Source organism: Paroedura picta, chromosome 1 (genome assembly GCF_049243985.1).
Source record: "Paroedura picta isolate Pp20150507F chromosome 1, Ppicta_v3.0, whole genome shotgun sequence".
NCBI classification, from domain to species: Eukaryota; Metazoa; Chordata; class Lepidosauria; order Squamata; family Gekkonidae; genus Paroedura; species Paroedura picta.
Window position 1 is genome coordinate 122,118,732 of NC_135369.1, and position 21,943 is coordinate 122,140,674.

General features: G+C 43.0%; 1 protein-coding gene and 1 long non-coding RNA gene across 10 annotated transcripts in view; one reads left to right on the forward strand and one right to left on the reverse strand.

The window, feature by feature from the left end:
• FYN (FYN proto-oncogene, Src family tyrosine kinase) overlaps window positions 1–21,943 on the forward strand; it is a 157,699-nt gene that overhangs the window by 81,225 nt on the left and 54,531 nt on the right. For 2 of the 9 annotated variants that reach the window (XM_077301839.1, XM_077301847.1), the window contains one exon: window positions 146–236. The exons of the other annotated variants lie outside the window; for them this stretch is intronic. The gene's annotated coding sequence lies outside the window, so the exon portion shown is untranslated. The remainder of the gene's footprint in view (window positions 1–145; window positions 237–21,943) is intronic. 9 annotated transcript variants of the gene reach the window in all.
• LOC143819784 (uncharacterized) lies at window positions 7,882–13,070 on the reverse strand. Its single transcript, XR_013225087.1, has 4 exons — window positions 12,886–13,070; window positions 11,312–11,501; window positions 9,204–10,222; window positions 7,882–8,109 (listed from the first exon to the last, which is right to left on the reverse strand). It is a non-coding gene; the product is annotated as an uncharacterized LOC143819784 (long non-coding RNA).

Here is a 21,943-nt window from a genome sequence, read left to right on the forward strand (position 1 = left end):
ATACCCCAGGTATAGGAAAGGCACTGTCAAGTCTAAAACAATATCTGCATGACACAAGTCAAAGAAAAACATGCAAAAATAGTTTGAGGGACAGGTTGCTAAAATCATCAAAACCAACAATAAACATTTCTTTAAATCTATCCAGGATAGGAAAATAGCCAGAAAAAAAGTTGGGCATTTGGATGATCAAGGAACAAAGGGATTGCTCAAGAAAGATGGAGAGATGGCAAAGAAGGGTAATATATGTTTGCTTTTCTATTTACTGTGGAAGGTATGTGGCATGTACCCATGCCATAGCCACTATTTAAGGAAGGGGGAGTCTAAAGAATTGTGTCACATTGTAGTGACAAGAGATAAAGTTCTAGACATACCGGGAAAATTTTAAACCCATAGGTCTTTAGGCCCTGATGACATATACCCAAGAGTTCTTAGGGAACTCAGATATGGGATTGTTGGCCTACTAACCTGTATATGTTATTTATCACTTAATTCAGCCACTGTGCCAGAGGAGTGGAGAGCAGCAAAAGTTACACCAATTTTTAAAAGGGTTTAGAGGAGGAAATTACAGGCCAGTTAGCCTAATGTCCATCCTAGACAAATTAGTAGAAACTGTAATCAAAGATAGAATTACTGGGCACATTGAGGGACAAAGTCTGCTGAGGGAATATCGGCATGATTTCTGCAAAGAATCTTACCTCAATCTTATGGAGTTCTTTGAGAAAAAGAAAAGTCATATGTAGATAATGGTGACTAAGTAGGCTTTTGACATGGTACCGAACCAAAGACACCTCAATAAACTCAGGAGTCATGGAATAAGAGGATGGGTTCTCATATGAATTAAAAATGGGTTAAATGACAAGAATCAGAAACTAGGAATAAAGTTGGTGTAGAAATAAATATAGTCTTGTAACAGTAGAGGGAAGTAAGCAGTGTGGAGGATCAGTATTGGGGCCAATACTATTTAATTTGTCCATAAAATTATCTGGAACTAGGAGTGAGCATTGTAATGGCAAGTCTGCAAATGCTACAAAATTATTCAGGATGGTCAAAACCAAGGATGACTGTCAGGAGTTCCAGGAGGACCTCTACAAATTGGGTGAGTGATGCAGGTCACCTTACACTTAAAGTATATACTAATACTATACCAAGTATATACATATATATACTAATAGGAACTGCTTGACTTGTCCCTTTTCTGCACACCAACTAAAGGTTGGGCCAGCTTGTCTGGCGGCAGGGCTAATCCCCACTTCCATATGATGTTGGTGCCCACCCAGGCCTGGCCCAAATCAAATCCTCCATTGCCCCATGACAAGAGAACATGGATTCTTCCTGTGTTCCCTTCCCTGCTGTGGGTGTCAATGGGGACTTTAATTGGCATTATTGTACTGACTTGGTTTGATTTATTTATGTTATTGACTTGCACTGTTTTGTTGATATATTTACATTGGTATCATTTGTGGGTTTTTTATTCTTTTATAATTTTATTATTTATTATAATAAAAAGCATTTACAGAAAGGTAAAAGAGAAAAAAACGACCAGCTGATAAGTAATTATTATTACATAGTCTATACATCATCTATACTAGTATGCCATACATAGTATAGTCTGATATTATCTCAAGAAATATGTAGTCAGTTCCCATTGCATATTAGTCCTAACCTGACAGTTACTGCTGTCTTTCTTAAGAAAGTCCAGGTAATCACTCCACTGTTCGTCATATTCTTCCGGTGGTTTCTTCTTAACCATGTTAGTGAGTCTTGCCATTTTTGCTAAGTCCGCTAATTTGTCAAGCCATGTAGAAATAGTTGGGGTCTCAGTCGCCTTCCAGTGCTTCGCCCACACCAACCGTGCCGCCGTAGTTGCATGGAAGAAGAAGATTCTAGAAGAACTTGGTAAAGCACTTGGGTGAAAACTTAGCAACATAGATTAGGCTTCATTGGCTATCGCATTTTAAATATTTCCTGTAGCACCATATGTATTTTAGCCCAATACTTTTTTGCTTTCTCACAATTTCACCACATATGATAAAAGGAACCTATTGCTTTATTACATTTCCAACATTTATTATCAAACCTATCTGAGATTTTTGCAATGACCTTTGGAGTAATGTACCATCTATAAAACATCTTATACCAGTTTTCCCTTAAAATCTAGCTGTTGGTTTGTTTAGGAATTTTGGTCCATACTCGTTCCCATTCCTCCATAGCAATTATGGAGCCCAAATTTTGCATCCATTTAATCATACAGTTCTTTACTTGTTCCGACTCATGTTTCAAAAGTAGTTTATAGATCTGGCCCTGTAGGTGTGGTTTTTTGAGCAGTAACATGTTTTCGAAATCACTAAGAGGCGAGTTTTTGTCCACTCGAATCTCAAAGTCTGTTTTTAGTCTAGCTTTCAGATGATTGTGCTCCATGGTATCATTTGTTTATGCTTTTTAAAAAAATGTTGTGAGCTGCTGAGATTGGATCTGGCAAAGCAGCATATACATTTTCTAAATTAAACAAAACATTGAACTAGTATTAACAATAAAGATTGGGGGATTGTGGAGAGAAAACCACACAACTCTTCTAGTCTGGTTTTCTCTCTCCTAGTATGTGCACACTAAGATTTGCTCTAAGGAATGCCCCATATCCCACAACCCTTATTAAATACACAGGAAGTATAAAGATGTGACAGCAAAGGGAAGTTGTGTTGGCTCTTCAGCTGAATGAACTTTCAAAATCTTCCTAAAACAAGGTGCAATGAATAGCAGAAAGTAGGAAGACTGAGCACAAGCGCCAGTTGTGATGATCCAGTTTGGCAGCAACACTTCTAATTGGACAGTGTCCTCATCATGCACATCGCTGCTGACTCATACCAGCCAGGAGAATTACACTATACAACGTACTAGAATAATATGTCAGCCACTATGGCTTCCAATTGATCCTAAATGTAATTATTTCTGCTTGATTCCTGTTCTAACTTCAGTAAATTTTGGAGTGTGCATTCTTCTTGGCCAGAGTTGACTGCAAATAAATCTACTAAAATCATTAAGCTGTTGACTTCCTTCAGTTTGGTGATTATCTAATGCATTCAGGCTGCATATGTTGACATATATGTTCATGCTCTCTCTTAGAGTTAGAGAATCTTGTGTGCCAGTATTTCACCTTTTATTCATAGCTTAAATCACTGTCAAAGTTGACTTGGTTTATAAATCATATGTTTGTATTTTATTAAGGCCTTCAGGAGTTACAAAAAATTGCAAGCAGACAGAAGGCAATTACAGGATTCCTATTTAATGATGTATTTGAGGGGCACTGGTTTTAAATCAAGATCTAATTGTCAAGATATAAACCCATTAACTGCAACCTTGTATGATTTATTTTTCTCTAGCTTGCTTGGATTAGAGTAAGTTTTGTCAAAAGTGCAACTTTCTTTCCTCAGACTTTGTGCTTTACTCACTGCCTTATTCATCATCATTCTGGTCTATATTGAACACTATATTATCTGGATGATTATCTGAAGTTTTCATTAAAACTTTGGGTGCCTAGTGATCAGGAGAGAGGCTTCAGGCAGCTAATCATGCAGTGTGCTTCTGCCTGGGTTTTTTCTTCTCTGCTCTCAGAGGTCCTGGAGGTGACTGAGACCCCTGTCTATAGGCTGCTATCCTTCAGCACTCTCAATTTCCGGACTTTGGCTCCTCATCTGAGCCTCTCGGGCTTCTGGTTTGGTAGCCACAGCTGGCTTAAAATCCCCTGATGATCCATGGAAGTCAGAGGCCCTGGAAACCTCAGGATGTCATGGTTCTGCCCTTTATGGGACCTACCCATGATGTCCTCATCCTCTGTTGAGGAATAATTAGCCCCAGTATGGAAGTCATGTGCAAATGCTGTTCTCTTGCATCAAATGTATGACGTCATACATATAGATACATATTGGAAGTATAAAGATAGCACACAACACTAAGGTGGATGAACTTAGCTTTGATGCTTGTCTTGTCTAATTTTTTTCCACTACTGTGTATTGTATACAATTAATTTCAGCTAGCTCAACTGGTATTTTATATTCATTTTAAGAATACATTTCTTTTCCAGTTTCCATAGATTAAACACTGGCAGTACAGCATGGTAGAATGTTCATGCCATCTTAGCAATTTTTGTACGTCCTATGAGTTTCAGTTTATAATAGCTAATTCCTAGGGGGGAAATGTCCATTGCTTAGTAATAATTTCACTGAATTCTATAAACATGCACTATCCACCATGCACTCATTCTAAAGAGTTTTTCATATATTGCACAATAAACCCGTGACTGCTGTTGTGTGTATATTTCTCAGGAACTATAGTCAGGTTCAGTGGTTTAAGTGGTGTACCTGTATAACTTAAGTGGCATGACATGTTCATTCATCTATGATATATGCCTGATATAATTTGTGAAGTTTCATTATGCAATGTTATTTGTGTTCACTGGTACAATTATCCTAATCTTGCAGTCCCTATCAAGTACAAGAGTTTTAATGCATGTGAAAGAACCCTTGTTTTTGCAACATCTTTAATTTTTTTATTAATTGTTGGATTGATTTTTACCCCTCCATTCCCCCAAGTGGACTCAGGGCAGCTTACAATAAAATTGGATGCAAAATAAGTAATAAAACATATGTTTAAAAATCTGAATTTAAAATTCAGCTAATCTAAGTGAAGATAAAAAACCCATTGCCATCACTTCTTACAAATTTCTGCCTGGAAAAGCGTATAGTGTATTTAGATGTTACCTGTAGGTGGACTTTCAGGCAGAGATGCCAGTATCTTCTCAGTGTTAACTCTGGCCTCCACAGTCAGCCTAGTGGATAAGTCCCACAGGGTTTGGCAGAGCGTTCCACCAGGGCGTTGCTTCAAATGAGAGAGCCAGTTCCTACATTTACAAAAGGCGCTTGCGTAGATCCTTTTCCCCTACTGAGGAGAATGTGAAGTCTGCTTCCCCAGGGTTCCTTGGAATTCTTCAGAGTATAAGAGGATCTGCATGAGAAATAGTGCACTTGGGATCAGCATCCAAGCCAAGCACAGCTGTGTACCTACCAAGGCTTGCTGTCCTGATAGCCTGTTTTGCAACTGTAATGGTGGCATTTGAGAAAACACGTTCCAAGTGAGCAGCTGCTCATTAACAGCTGATATTTATACCCCACCGTTTAGTACTCAAAGGAGTCTAAATGTGCCTTACAACCACCTATCCCTCCTTTCAACACAACAAACGCCCTGTGAGGTAGGTAAGGCTGAGAGAGCTCTGAGAGGACTGTGACTGGCCCAAGGACACCCAGCTGGCTATATGTGCACAGCCAGTAATATTCTGAGGCAAAGCTTGCCCTGTGTGGCTCCAAATTGCTGCTGAGCAGGACTTTCTGTGTTAAAAGAGTCAGAGTGTTGTTGTTGTTGTTGTTATTATTATGTATTATCCGCAAGAGCAAGAACCGCTAACCCAGAGAATGGAGTTTGATTCCCCATTCCTTCACCTGCAGCCAGCTGGGTGACCTTGAGCTAGTCATAGTCCCCTTATAGCTGTTCTCAAGGAGCAGTTCTCTTCGAGCAGTGGTTCCCAACCTTTTTCGGGCTGCCTCCCCCTTGACTTCCAGGCTACATGTGTAGTGCCCCCCCCCCCACATACAGACACATACCTCTTTCCTGGTATTTTCTGCAAATTCAAAACACACTATATTGCCCACACTTTGGGTCCTCATTGGAGAGAAAGACAGACGGAGAACGAGAGAGAGAAAGAGAAGCAAACAACAGAAAACCCCATGGCCAGGAGCAAGAAGCAGGCTTTTCCAGCCTCCTGAATATAGAGTCTTTGGTGGAAGGGTTGCTATCCCTGGGTTATGAAATTCCTGGAGAATTCCTTACTTGCCCCCCTTGGATCCTTCCACCACCACCCAGGGTGGTGTACTTCCCACTGTGGGCATCCCTAAGAGTTTTCTCAGCTCCACCTATCTCAGAGGGTGTCTGTTACTAGTGAGGAATGGAAAGGTGTTTGTAAGCCACTTTGGAACTCCTTCAGTAGTGAAACACAGGGCATAAAAGAATTATTTAAAAAACAGCATTTATTCTCATGTGGAGGTGTGAGGGATCAAACCTGTTCTCCAGATTAGAGACCACCACAACCACTACACCAAGTTTACTGTCTGAAACAGGAAGGCCTGCTCAGCAGCAGACTGGAGCTGCCAGGGCATGCTTTGCCTCAGAATATTACTGAGTGTGCAATAGCTTCCCCAGTTATCCACTGTTTGCCAACAGCTGCACTTATATTCTAAAATGCTTAGGAGAAACTCTGCTTTAAGGGGAGGAGTTTGGGATTGGCTGGATCACCTACCAGTCCTCTACTGACTGCCCAGATGAATTTGCTTGAAGCAGCTCTTCCAAGCATTTTAGGATAAAATCACAGCCATCTGCAGGCACAGTGTTTTGGAGTAAGACTCACCCTCTCTTTTGTGCAGACATGAAAGGAGTTCTTTGGCTTGAGAGAGACTAGTGCCTTTGCCCTTTTCCATGAAGTAGCTCTTTGTTACTGCCATTGTTTCTTCCCCTTATCCACCTCAGCTGTAAAATATGCTATGTATGCCATTGATGACTATCCCAATGTCACTCAGCAAGCTTTCACAGCAGAGTGAGATGCCATCCTGGCTTTTCCAGTGCAAGAGTGGGGGTGGTTCAAAAAACAAGGTGTGAAAATTACCCAATTGAATCTGGTCACCTCCCTGGACTATAAAGACTTGGGGGCTTTCCGCACCGGGATCCTTGTAGCAAATTGTTTGCTGAACGAAAAATCGCCATTTAAAATAGTGCAATTCGTCATTATGCATACCTGACTTTGTAGTGGAATCCAGTTGCGTTTCTATCGTTTCCCACAAGCTTCCGGTCTCAGCAAAAATCGCTAGAAAGGAAGCGCTATTGCCGAGCTCGTCCCGCCCCTGGCCGTCAAGCAGCCAATGGGCAGCCGTTAGCATGCTCCCAAACAGCCCCTTTCCCTTTAAGAAAGGTTTTTTTTTTTTTAAAAAACACACCCATTGCAACGAATATGTGTTGATTCGTTGCAACGGAGAGACCCATCAGCTGGCAGGTGTGTTTGAGCTGTCGTTTCATCGTTGCCACGCTCCCCCCAAGTGAAACCCCCCCCCCCCTCACGGGCCCGATTTTCGGCCGAAAACAGTGTAAAAAATAAAGGGAAAATACATCAGCAAACGGGCTTGTCTGTTGTTTGTGCTTAGTGAATAAACAGCTCTGGGGAGGGACTGAAGCCGGGGAAGCCTCTAAACAGGCTTGCTGGTGGGTTGAACTTCGCTCGCTCGGAGAAAAAAAAATGGCGATCGCTTCGCCGGAAGATCAGAGGAGAGAGCCAGGGGGAGGGACTTTGTAGAAACCACAACAATGGTAATGCACAGAACTTTCCCGCTAGTGTTGCAGATTGGTTGCAGGAGTGTAGCGCTTTCCGGAGGGTGATTCCACTTTTGGGGATTTCCCTGAAAGCGCTACAAGGAAGCGCTTTTTGCGGATCGGTTTCAGGTGTGTGGCAGATTGTCAACGACGTTGTGCATAATGGCAAATCAGTAGCGTTTTCAATTAGCAACCATTGTGCGATTTTGAAGGTGTGCGAAAAGCCCCTTGGAATAGCTCTGGGGTGCCGTTTTCCACTCTGCTCTCTGAGTTTTGCATGGATAACAGGGTTGCTTGTTGTTGACTTATCGGTGTTGCTGAACAGCTCTAAAGTCTTAAACTTGCTTCTATCTTTCAGTCAGCTTTCACAGGCTAAAGTATTATTAGTCTGTCTCTTTATTCTGTTTCTTGTGAAGTTTGATTTTTTCTTTCCCCAACTGTTTTTCAGAACTTTGCTTTAGTTTCAATCCAGTTTTATTAGATCTGTAGGTTCAGCAAGCACAGACAAAGTACCTTTGGCAATTCTTTTTTTAACACCAACCAAAAGAACGAACACACAATCCAACACACTTCTATATACTGCGGGCTTCTTGCCAAGCACCCCGATTGGCTCTTAATGAGGCCTTTCAATTGGACAATACGTGAGGTATTTTATTGGCTGCAACAGACAAATAGGAGTGGCTGCTGATTGGATGCTTACAATACCTGCAAAAGAATAATTGCAAACATGGTTCAGTGTCTACATACACAATAACTTGCAGGCCTACATTCTAGCCCTGATCTTCTTTGGGTTTTGTAGAATTTTCTCCTCAGTATTTTCACATTATTTAGACCTTCTTCCAGTATCCTTCCAGTATCTTTATGCTCTAAGCATTCAGTTTAGTTCAGTTTCTCTGCTCTAAGTTTTTCTGATCTCAAATTCCAGCCCCCTGTGTTTTAGGCCAGTGTTTTGTTTTGATTTTTTTCCCCTGTTGTCTATAGCACATTTAAGCTTCCTTTTAGTATTTTCTGGTAAAATCCTGAAATTGTTCTTTTGCCCTTATGTGTATTTTCTAGGTTCATGACCTTATTTTTAGTACATTGCACTTCAGTTCTGTGTCTTTCCACTTGACTTCTGCAGGCAAGGGCAGTATGCAGCTACAGGTTACTAACCGTGGAACTTTGGAACAGCTGGATTTTTTTCAACTGAAGCCTAAGAATAACAATCATAATATCAAAATGCACTGTCTGACCCATCCACTGGAGCAGCCTTTCTCAACATTTTTTTATCATTGAGACACCCCCAAAGAGAATCTTGTGTACCAGCATTTCACCTTTTATTCATAGCTTAAATCAGCCTTTCACAACTTTTTTAAAATCGGCCTTTCACAACAGTCCTCAGACTTCAAGAAACCCCAGAAGTAGCACGATCCTGCAGAATATGGCTGGAGAGCATAGCTGAGCACATGCCCGCTTGGGGCCCCTCCCTTTCCCACCCCTTCCAGGCCCATCACTGGCCATTTTTTTGAGAGGCGGGTCAACATGACTGTATATGGTCATGTCACCTGATAAACATTTAATACATTTTAAAAATATATAAAAAATAATTAACTCCCACCCATTCAGGAAGCTCTTCTAGGACCACCAAGAAACCTCAGGGTTTCACAAATCCGTGGTTGAGAAAGGCTGTATGACTGGTGTTGCCTCCAAAAAATTTAGTAGTCATTTATAAAGTGAATGGCTTAATGAGATAGTTGAAGCAAAGCTTCCAAAATCAGCCAAAAAAGTGGATGGTGAGGTTGGGTGATATATTCACCTACCATGACAGTTGTGCAATAGTATGTGAGATATGCCAGAAAAGTGGTACTCCCAGTGATTCAGCAGGTCTTCTGTAAGGCAGGCAGAATACCAGGAAGTTGTTGCAGTCTTTGAATGTAAAACAGTGGCTTTCAAGGCATTGACTGAAGTTAGTCGGTCCCACTTTGCATTGCAGGCAGTGATTAGAAACTAGGAATATGCACCAAAGAAAAATTCTGTACCGTTTAGATTCAGCCCAAAATGATTATGTTATACCCAAAACACCTGAATTATAACAATAATTTTATGCTTGGGGATCACCACAACATGAGAAACTGTATCAAAGGGCCGCGGGATTAGGAAGGTTGAGAACCACTGCCTTAGAACCTTTGGCTAAGTGCCCATTAGACAAACTGTCTACAAAAGTGGCTAGGAGAATTAGCAAGCTAGCTGCTCTGATGGTAGACCCTCCGTTTTTGAAATTCTACTTGGAGTAATTTTACAGCTCAGCATCAGATTCCTACCTCAAATACTGTCCAAGTTTCATTTGTTCCAGGTGATTTTCACCCATTTTCTTTCCCAACCCTACTTCAGAAAACAAGAGGTCTTTACACTCTTTAAATGTAAGGGGAGTTTTATTGTATTGTCTTAAGAGGACATTAGAGTTCCGTAGGGATAAGACATTATTTATCTTCTTTGCTGAGCCTAATAAAGGGAAGAAAGTGTCCTCCCAAACTTTATGTAGATGTATAGTGGGCACAATCAGGGAGTGTCATCAGTCAGGTGAGTTGCCATGTTCATTTCAGCTGTATGCCCATTCTATGAGAGCAACTGCATCCTTCACAGCTTTTCTGAATGGAGTCCCTTTGATGGAGATTTGTTAGGCTGTCACATGGTTATTGGCAGAAACATTTACATATCATTATGTACTGGAACGGCAGGTGAGATGAGAAGCTCAAGTTGAGAAGGCATCCCTATGCTCCTTGTTCAAGTGATGAAAAGCATGCCATACCACGTGGTTGAGTAGCTTGCTAGAATCCCCCTGTGCGATTACACAAAAGATCAAAGATAAAAACAGGCTTGCTTACCTGTAACTTTTATTCATTGAGTTATCTTCTGTGCAGGTACACATACCCTCCCTCCAGCCCTGTTGCATGCACTTTTTTGCAGCATTATAGATAAGGAGGGTGAGGAGCACATGGTTCCATGCTGGATACTCTTCTGATTCACATGCATAGCAGCCCCTGGAGACTGTTGGCTATATTACATCTCCAAGGCAGGCCTGCTCATGCTTAGTCCCCATGTGTGCCTGCACAGAAGATAACTCGATGAACAACAATTACATATAAGCAACCCTGTTTTGTATTCACTATTACCTCTTTTGTAGTGAAGGCTTTGTTCAGAAATTAGCTATTTTCCAGTAGGACTCCCTTAGAGAAATATTACTATAAAAATCTGGTGTGTGGGGGCTTGCCAGAGGCATAGAGTTCTAAAAAGTGTACACATATGCTCACCAAACTGCTGTATGCTGTATTGTAGTTAGTTTAATGATCCTGCAAACCCTATTAATTCCCACCCATACTGCTTTGCAGCTTCTCCATGCTGTCAAGTTATATGCTCAGCGATTCTGAGTTAAGCCAAATGATTCCACAGTGGTTGTATCAACTGCTTTTCAGTCAGTATTCATTGCAAATAATTTAGTTAGATTGCAGTTCTAGTCTCTTGTCTCCTTTTCCATTTTCCACTGTCCTGGTATGCACATTTCACTACAGGGTGATTAATTTGCTATGTATTATGTACATCAAGGTCAACAAATATATTCTCTTCTGTGGAGAGAATTTTTGGTGCTTTATCCAGGATTTCCCACTACATGTAGTGTTTAAACAACTTTGAAAACTGCTTCAGAACAAAATTCTTAACACATCTTTGAATTTGGTATTTTTCAGTTGATTGACTATCTGGTTTATTGATGTACTAGATTAGAAACTAAGCCCGCTGTACTCGAAATACAGCGGGCGCTAGCGGGGCTGGCGAGTTTGGCGGTATGGCGGGGCCAGACCATGGACCCGAGGCCGGGCGGTAGGCGGCCTGTGAGGCGGCGGTGAGTCATCCTGCCCGCCCCGCGGCCTACCTGGGTTTGTGAGGGCGAGGCAGGAACTGGCGGCGGGCGGGCTGGAGGGCAGGAGACAGCTGCTCGGGCGAGTGTGGAGGGGCTCTGTGCAGCTCCCCGAGCTGCGGGCGCCGGGTGGGCGGTGTGGCCTCCACTGCCGCTCAAGCATGGTGCGCTGCTAGCCGCACCTGGCTGCGTGGGCCGGCGGGCCCTGAATAAGATATAAAGAAACATTATAAAATCTGAAGAGACTACAGCAGTGACTCTTTTTAGCTAAATAATGCCAACAGAAATAAAGAAGCTTGGAAAGAATTATAATATGGTTCTTTTTGTGGAGTAAGGTTACCAGGCTCTCCAGCCTTTCAGTCAGGGTTCTCCCTGGCAACTGGCAGGGGATGGGGGAGGGCTTATGGGAGCAGCAGAGAGGCCCAGCCAACATGCAGTGGCATGCCCATGTCACTTCCCTTGTGACTCAGAAGTGACATCATCACATCAGGGCAGTGCTCTGGTATTTGTGCAAAGGCTCTATGCTAAATTCAGCTTCTATCATAATGTTTTTGTCCAAATAACATCACTTCTTGATCACATGGGCTGGAATGGAAACATGTCACTGCATGTTAGATGGATCTCCTTCTTTGAAGAGGTTACATTTCCCTCACTGGCAAACTAATTGATGGTGGACCAGTGGAGCCTGGCAGCAAGGGAACCCTGCCTCCACTAGAGGTTCTGGCAACCCTGTGGTGGAGTAATTTCACATTACTCTGAAATGTTGAGTAAGAAGACTAGGGGAAACCACAAAATGAGCAGGAGGAGGGAAGAAGAAGGGAGAAGTGTGTGAGGGAAGCAGCAGCAAAATGACAGAATCAGGCAACTGTAACAGGAACCATAAATGCCTTTTGCATCAGAACCTACAAGTATCTACAGATATTCTTCACTATAAGGTTTTATTTTACATCCCTGAAGTCAGAGAGCATTTTCAACTTTCTGTATTGCCTATTTAAAATGAAGTATAAATTTTAATACAGATGAAAAAGATAGTGTCTCTCTTGTCTGCACAAACTATTTGATATAATTACTTTTCATATCACTCATTACTATGAGGTAGGGGATGTTTTAAAACCATTTGAGTAAAAAGACAAGATTGGCAAGACTGTTAACCTAAGTGTTGGTGTGGTGTTTTTCTCACGCTTAAATGTAACATAGCAGTTACTTTGTATCACCCAATGTAAGGCTAATTTGCCTCATTTGAATCTAAAAAGAAGCCCACATCCTTCCTGTGCCCTTCAAAGAATTCTAAAAGGCTCTGCAGAGAAAACAGATGTATGGGTATGTATCACTTACAATTAGGGGTGACATGATTCGGTTCAATGTAGAACAAAATAAGGAACAAAACCTCTCATGCAGAAAATAGGATACTAGGAAGATCAGGAGAGCTGAAGATACTGGGCATTATTCTGTTTACTACTTTGCTGCAGTAATTGAAACCCTTCTCCACAGAATAACTGTATGTGAAGTCATCACTACTGAGACATAATGAACTGAAGACAGCAACAATACTTCAGTTTATCAAAGTTGGAGAAATTATAGAAACGTACTTTTTTCTTTTGAATATAATCCCCTCCTGGAACAGGATCAGGCTAGCCTGGCCTTATCCAGATCAGAGCAAATCCCCTCTTGCCCCCTCCCTAAAACCCCCAACTTCCAACAGTGCTTGAATACTTGGAAATGATCTGAGCTGTTGAATGTTTAACACTTTATAGCATGGGGCACCACAAATGGTTGTCACAGGAGCCAAGGCCAGCCAGGTCACAGCTTACCAATAGTCACACAGCTGTGATGTCAGCAACTACCAAAGCAACACATTTTAAAACCTGCACAACCAATAAAAAACCCCACTTTCTAAAAATATTTGATGGGCAACAAGAAAGATATTGGTAAGTACCATGGTGCCCTTAGGCAGCTGTGTTAGCTACCCTTGCTTTATACTAAGGGGGGGAAAAGCCCACATCTATATAATTTTACAATGCTTTAGAGCAGGGATTCTCAGCCTATGTGCCAGGACACAATGGTGTGCCATTTTTACACCCATGGTGTGCCACAGTGTGTTGGGATTTAAAAAAAAATTACTATTTTAATTTTTAAAAAACCTGTAGCCTGCCTATAGCCAGGTGCTAGGCTGCAGAAGGCTCCTGGCAAGCTTGGGGCCTTGAGTGGTGGGGAGACGGGCCTTCCATGGCCTGCTGCCTACCCTGTGAGCTCCGGGCCCTGGGTGGCTGGGAGAGGGGCCTTCTGAAACTCCAAAAAAGTCTGTGTTTACAGTGAAAGCAATGTATTATTGGGTTTCGCAAGGATTGATAATCCCAGGTGTCCTATTCAATTATTGTTATTGTTGTTGTGTGCCTCCACAGTCTAAAGCAGCGGTTCTCAACCTTACCGCTGCGACCCTGGTGGGGGCGGCCCACACATACGCTGGCACACAAATATCAAGGCAGCGTAGAGGTGGCTAGTGCCATGGCTCAGCCACCTTCGCTGGCTGCCGGCTGCCAGCTTTCGCCCGCTGCCGCCATGGGCCACAGCTGCCATGGTGGCCAGCAACCTAGAGACTCAGCGGAAGGGGCCAAGGTCTAAAGGTTGAGAAAGGCTTCTTTAGAGAGTTCAGAGAATTATGCATACTTTCTCGTGTTCTAATTATCACAGCAGAACTTTAAGGTTAGTCAGTAAAGAAAAATGATATAGTACCTTAAAGAGTTGCTTGATTTCACTTTTCAGTTGCTATGTGTTTGCTACATGTTGCTATGACTGTTTGGAATTCATCTATATATAATGCTTGTTTCCTAGTAATTCTGACCTCAGTAATCTAGGTGTCGATTCACACATTACAAAGTCCCCGTGGACAAGGACTTCCAATCAGTTGTGTCCCTTTCCTGGAGTCCACTAAGTGTTTTTAGAAACTGGGTGAAGGTTTTGCGCAACTGGATTTCTGTTTTACTATTGGAGAAGTAATTGACCGAGCAGATTTTAAAAACTGTTCTGGGCAGCACAAGTATCTTCAGTGTGTGACTGAAGGTAAGCTGTGTTCATGCAAAAAACAGTTTTAAAATGTTCATTTCAAAAGGCATACTATTAAGCGGAGCGAGTTACACATAACCTTACTTTCTGACATTTTCTGGTTGTCTCCACCTCCCAGCCTCAGCCTGCTGGGGGTAAAACAGTAATGACTGGCAAACCACCCCGTATTGAGTCTGCCATGAAAACGCTAGAGGGAGTCACCCCAAGGGTCAGACATGACTCGGTGCTTGCACAGGGGATACCTTTACCCTTACCTTTTACCACCTCTTGCAGTGGCTGTTTTGTTTTTGCACCCCACAGAATCAGAATTTCAAAGGTGCCTGCTTTAGATGATTTTATATACTTTATTTTGCTTTCTCTTCATGCCATTCTAGTACATGTACCAAAAAAGTAACAGTAAGATTTTAACAATGAATCAGACAAAACAAAGTTTGTGTCCAGTGGCACCTTTAAGTCCAACAGAGTTTTATTCAGGGTATTTGTGTGCGCGCACACTTCTTCAGAACAACGAGTGTGCATTTATACAAGGTTATACGTTGAATAAAACTTTGTAGATCTTAAAGATGCCACTGGACTCAAACTTTGTTCTGGTGCTTTAGACCAACATGGCTACCCACTTCAATGAATCAGACAAAGTTTATTTGAGCAAGCATTTTACCATTCAATGCACCCAGTCCTAACAAGCCATAGACTGCCACTTGTTTAGGTTTTACCTGTCCCTGCTTCAACTAAAGAAAGAGAAAATACCAAGGGTCAGCACAGACCATACTGCTATGAGAGTGAAGTAGAACTTTTATACACGGCGGCAGCTATCCCGCGTTGCTGCCATGCCATTCCCCATGTACGTATGGGGGTGGAGCATGCTGGGCTGCCCTGGCATAGCGTGCATGCTTTACACCGGGGCCAGGAGGGCCGGATCGCTGCCGGCCGAGGTAACCGTAGCGGCCGGCGGGAGGTGGGGAGGGGCTGGGGGAGTGGGGGCCAGGCCCCCTCCACATGCACTGGTGGGGGCAGGGGGTCACCCCTGCTAGCTTCGCGGCTCCACGGAGCCTGCAGGGGCGTGTGGTGTCCCTTCAGGGACAGCACAGGTCAGGGCTGGGCGGGCTGAAAGACCTGGCATTGGCGATTATACATTGCGCCGGCCCACCTCAACCCCTGCCAGACCCCGGCGTACCCAGGAAGCTGTGGAAGTTCCCACGTTTGCTTAACGTGAGCTTTCCATAGTCCTGGGCTGGGATGCGCCTGCACAAATGGCAGTGGCGAGCATTATCGGGGATTTTCCCCGAAGCACTGCCATCGCCAGCGCGGGCATTATGGCCCCTGCATAATGGGCCGTAGTGTGGTTTTCCTAAATAAATCTTCAGTTGATATTGTCTGGGTATAATCTGTCCTAATAGAAGAATCATTATTGTTTGGTTTAAATAAATTGATATTAACTTTTAATATCTATCAATAAAGCCACCTACTAAATCTCAAATTAATGTTTTTGAAGCGATCCTGTTAATGCTTTAATCCCTGCTAAGAAATCACTGGTCTAATTGGGCACAATCAAAAATACATATTCTGATTACTTTCATATGCATCTAAATTCTTCTTAGAAGCCCCTTACCCACTATCTCTTATGACTTTAAAAAGTAGTTTTGGAGGTATTACCATTTCTTCCTCCTAGTATTGACCAGGGAAAACTAAATGATGAATTTACTATAAAATATAATTATGGCTTAAAACAATTGCAGTGGCAAAAGCATGTTTGTTTTCCACAACAAAACAAGAAAGCATTTGATATCTCGCAGAGTATAAGTTAAGATGATAAGCAGAAGGGCCTAGAAAGTCATGAAATGAAGTAGGTTTGTGATAACTGAAAATGAACCCACGTATAACTTTCCCATTCTGAATCAGAGATCAAGGTCAGTGCTAGCATGTCTGACTGGCAGCATTTGTTTCATGTCTCAGATCAACCACTACCGGTTTATTTTATAGGAAGATGGTACAAGGAGCTTTCTGCATGCAAAGCCGACTCTCTAACACTGATTCATGGCCTGATCTCTAATAAGAGAGTAGAGTGTACTCTATCAGATGCATAAGTCCCAAAGGAAGACTTTTTAAGCCATAGTCCCAGGATTGTATAATTACATCCTTAATCAAATTTGCTGATGAACTTCCCTGATCGTTTAGAAGGGCATTTGTTTAAAAGGACACTTGGGAGCTGAGGCCTTTGTGTGTTTAATACTGCTGGGGTTTGGATATCTTATTTCTATCTCATTCCTTTTATCAGTTATATGTTATATGATTTTAATTACTGTGAGCCATCTTGTATAGGATTAATCAGTATATTGATTTAGGAGGAAATAATTTTGGAAGATCCCAACTGTCTTTATTCCTGTTCCTTGTCAGATTTATTGTGTGGTTTGTCAACCAGAAAACTGTTATACTCATTAATGTGTGGTTAGCTTCAAGTTAAAAGGAGAATTTCCGATTCAGTAATTAAGAAGACAAAGAAGAGTTGTTGGTTTTACCCCGCTTTTCACTGTCCGAAGGATTCTCAAAGTGGCCTTGCCTTCCTCTCCTCACAATAGACACCATGACCTTTTCCATACGAGGAATTTGACCCACCTTACCACTCATCCAGTGGAGGGGCAAAGTCCTGGTTGTGTTTGACATAGATGTTGGGCCAGGGCCGTCCCAGGCATGGCCTAATTCAGGCCCTCCATTACCCTGTGGCAAAGGGATGTGGATATATCTGTGATCCCTTTTTTGCCCCAGACAAGTCCAGGTGGCAGGGGAAGAGTCAGGTCGTCCAGGCCTGGCTCCTCCCCCAACTATGGCATCCCTGAAGGGACAAAAATGCCCCGGGCAGATGGCACAGCACAGTGCCATAGAACCTCCTGGGGATCTTTTTTAGGAGTGTGGTCTTGCATCCCTCACAATACTGCATTCCTAAACAAAGACCCCCACAGCGCGGCAGGACCTTGTCAACTTGGCTCCATTGCAGGAGCACGAATCCAGAGTAGATGAGATGCCACTGACAAAATTCTCCCCCATGCAGGAATAGGAAGAGGCAGGGCAATGTACCCCAGCATAAACACCCAGTGGCAGCCTAGCACACTGGCCTGGGTGTGGAAAAGGACCCTGTGAAGTAGGTGAGACTGAGAGAGCTCTGATATGACTGATTGATCAGAACAACCCTATCAAGCTGCATGTAAAGGAGCAGGGAATCGAGCCCAGCTTACCAGACTAGAAGCTGTCACTCTTAACCACCACACCATGTAGGCTTCAGGTTTTTAAAAAACATTGAAATTTAACTGCTTTTCAGCTGTAACTCTGTTTCTGGGGTAGTTGATTGCCTGCAACTCCAACACCTCAACTTTGCAAGAACCCCAAATCACATCCAACTTGTTTTACTTTCAACATGGAATAAAGATGGAAACCTACTTTATCCAGTTCATGGGCATTTCAGAGAGGTTATGAGGATGCTAGAAAGTCTGATGGCTGTTATTTATATGACCACTTATATTCAGTTGCCAAAGTCAGTTAAAGTGCACAAATTTCTCATCAGAAGGACATAAATAAGTATAAATAATTGTCTGTTTAAAATTAATGTAAGCAGTACGTGGAAAATAAATGAAAAGTGAACGTTTTTATACATTCATATCTGATAGAATTGGCATATGTTCTTGTCGTTGATAGTCAGCACCAAAGTACCAAATATCTGATAAGAAGCAAACCTTAGAACTGGTAAAGGTAAAGGTAAAGGTATCCCCTGTGCAAGCACTGAGTCATGTCTGACCCTTGGGGTGACGCCCTCTAGCGTTTTCATGGCAGACTCAATACGGGGTGGTTTGCCAGTGCCTTCCCCAGTCATGACCATTTACCCCCCAGCAGCAAGCTGGGTACTCATTTTACCGACCTCGGAAGGATGGAAGGCTGAGTCAACCTTGAGCCGGCTGCTGGGATCGAACTCCCAACCTCATGAGCAAAGCTTTCAGGCGGCTGCCTTACCACTCTGCGCCACAAGAGGCTCATTTAGAACTGGTAGGGAAAGGTAAATGGGGAAGAAGGACATATATGGAAACGGGAAAGAATTGAGCCATATTGTAATGGAAGAAGTGAGTGAGGACGCAGGCCATATGGGGAACAATTTGCAGAATGCTGTGGAAATGAAAGTGCAGAATAATTTGTTGTGACTTTTGCTAAATGTTTCCAAATACTGGGTCTGAAGGAGATGGCAGAGCTAATACTACATTGCCTAATAATTTTAATTTTGCTTATAGAAATGTCATAAAAATTTTTTGCTACTGTCTTCTTAAAAACTGAATGTATCCAGTGATACCAATGATCAGTGTAGAAACTGGGTAAACATTTTTGCTAATTTTACTTCTTACATGTGTTCAACCTTGATCCATTTGTTTTATACAGTCACTTTTAAATATGTACTGTATTAATAGCGGCACACAGCAATGGAATGTATACTGAAACACCAGTATGTAAATAGGAAGTGGTAATGGCAACTATTCTTTAACGTAAAGAACAGTTTACGGTCTTGTGAATAATATCTGCGCAGTTCTTTCACAAATCCATCTTTTGTATTCTTTCTGGGATTGAAATGAAACTTGGTTTAAGAAATATGTATTTGTTGGTGATAGTTTGAGATAATCTTGGATCAGTCTTAGCTATCAAGACCTCATTCTTAGGTAATTCTAGTGAGGTGGGAGACCATTCTTTTCCCAAAACGTCCAGGACCCAATTATGGGGGAAAGAATGCATTTTATTCATTTACAAATGGTATACCCCTTCTGCTCTAATCAGAACCACCAAGGCAGCTAATAGTTTAAAAACTTACATGATAAAACTATTTCTTTTAAGAGAATTCAAACCAAATAAAAATACATACCGTATATACTCGCATATAAGCCGAATTTTCCAGCACAGTTTTTAGCACTTAATACGCGGGTAATTGATTAACAGCCTGCCCCCAGCCAGCCAATCACAGCATTGCATCTGCAACCAGAGCTCTTTGCAAGTGAGCCAGTGGCCTCCAGTTAAACTTTGCCTTCTGCAAAGATCTTAAAAAGTAAGCTCTTTGCAAGTGAGCTAATTGCTTCCCGCTAACCATTTCCTTCTGCAAATATCTTGAAAGCTTACTCTGGCAGCTTGTAGGACATCAATGGTTTGGCTAAGGGATTCTGATTTCCCCCCCCCCCTTCTTTTCCTAATCACTTATTCCAAACTATTCTTTTGGTTTCTGTGGTTGGGGTGAGGTGGGTTTTGAGGGTGCTTTGGGATATACTATTTTTTCAGTGTTTCTTCTTTTACCTGAGGGGCAGCATTGTTTGCCTTTTCTTCTTAGGGTTGTGTTTCTTTTAAAAGTTTATTTTTACAATTCTTTCTTTGAGTTTTCAGTTTTACAGTTCTTTCTTTCAGTGTTTTGTTCTGGGGGGCACTGTATCCCCCAGTTGGGTATCTGTTGTACTTGTTATAGTAGGTTGCCAACTTTGGGTCCTATTGTTCTGCTCTGGCTTGCTGGCCAGGGGGGGGCACTGTTTGGTTCTCCTGCCAGAGCTGTTTTCACAGAGCATTTCTGTCAGTGCTCTCTCAGGGTGTCTGGCATCAAGAGATGAAGGGAAGGCAATTGTAAGCCGCTTTGAGACTCCTTTGGTTAGTGAAAAGCGGGGTACAAAAAACAGCAGCTATTGATCCTCTTGACTTTTCTGTATTTGTTGGGAGGGAGGCTGGATGGGAAAGAAGAAGAAGAAGAAGAAGAGTTGGTTCTTATATGCCGCTTTTCCCTACCCGAAGGAGGCTCAAAGCGGCTTACAGTCGCCTTCCCATTCCTCTCCCCACAACAGGCACCCTGTGGGGTGGGTGAGGCTGAGAGAGCACTGATATCACTGCCCGGTCAGAACAGTTTTATCAGTGCCGTGGCGAGCCCAAGGTCACCCAGCTGGTTGCATGTGGGGGAGCGCAGAATCGAACCTTGCATGCCAGATTACAAGTCCGCACTCCTAACCACTACACCAAACTGGCTCTCTTGTGATGATTGTGATGATTGAATATGGATTAAGCACTTAGGCCACCATGTAAATTTACCAGTAGCCTGCTGCATTTCCCATCCTCGGCTTATACGTGAGTCAATAAGTTTGCCTAGATTTTGTGGTAAAATTAAGTGCCTCGGCTTATACGCAAGTCGGCTTATATGCGAGCATATACGGTAATTTAAAGAAGTAAAACTAAACTAAAATGCACATATACAAGCAAAAATTAAAACAAAGGCCTATCTTTCTGATGTGCTTCCTCCCAAATCCCACCACACCAGGTTCTACCCACCAAAGCTCTACGAATTTCCTAAGAGGGAGTTGGCATCCCTAGCTCCTACAGTCCACTTGGTACAGTTCACTTGGCTGCAGGAGTCAGCTGCAGTTGAAGTTTCCAAATACTTTTCAAGGACAGCCCTACACAAAGTGCATTGCAGTGATCTAATCTAAATGTAACCAGGGCACGTGTTTTACTGTTACCTGGAATCCAGATCAGGGAGGCAGCCAAGTTGGAAGCCTATTATATTGTCAGTTAATATTTTAAAATGTAACTCTGTCTTTATTAATGAGATTTGTTTTTATTTTATTATTTATTCTATTTATTATCCTGTCTTCCCAGAAGACCAACTCAAGGCAATATACAGCATCAATAAAACAGTAACATTCAAACAGTACATATTAAAACCATTTTGAAATATATTTAACTAACAGCAACAACAATTACAGCTAGTATTTCTAGTGCTGTTCCTTTGAATGGGTCTGTTTAAGATGTAGACATGGGAGTGTTTTTTAAAGAAGGGTCCATTAGATGTTATCGGATCACTGGGCCAAACCAAAAGCCTGGTAGAAGAGTTTTGTCTTGTAGGATAACATGGGAATGACACATTTTACATCTTAAAACCGCCCGCGGCATCGCGGGTGCCGCGGACTAAATAATTCGGTAAGGGCAGAGTAGGAGGAGTTAGGGTGGGCTCAGTCCGTGATGAGGAAGGGTCCCGATTGGCCCCTTCCTTTGGACTGGCAATCAGAGGGCCCAATCGGCACGTGCGAAGCGCCTGCCGATTGGGCCCTGCGATTGCTCGCCTGCCACCAAGGGAGCGCGCGGCTCGCAGTTGCTCCCTGGCCGGTGGCCTGGCGCGTCGGGAGGCGCAAAGCACCTCCGACGTGCCAGGCCGCCGGCCACGGAGCCCCCGGCAGCCGTGCTGCGCGCGACTGCCGGGGGCTCCCTGGCCTAGCACCCGCTATATTTTTAGTACAGCGGGCTTGATTACTAGTCTGAACAAAGCCATAAAGGCTTTGTGGGAGGAGTTAGGGTGGGCTCGGTCCGGGATGAGGAAGGGTGCCGATTGGCCCCTTCCTCCGGACTGACCATTGGCCCGGCCGATTCCCACCCTGTGCAGTTGCTCCTTTGCCGGCGACCTGACACACCGGAGGCGCAAAGCGCCTCCGACGCGTCAGGCTGCCGGCAAGGGAGCCGCCGGCAGTCGCACAGAGCACAGCTGCCGGGGGCTCCCTGCCCAATGGCCTGATGCGGCGAGAGGTGCAAAGCACC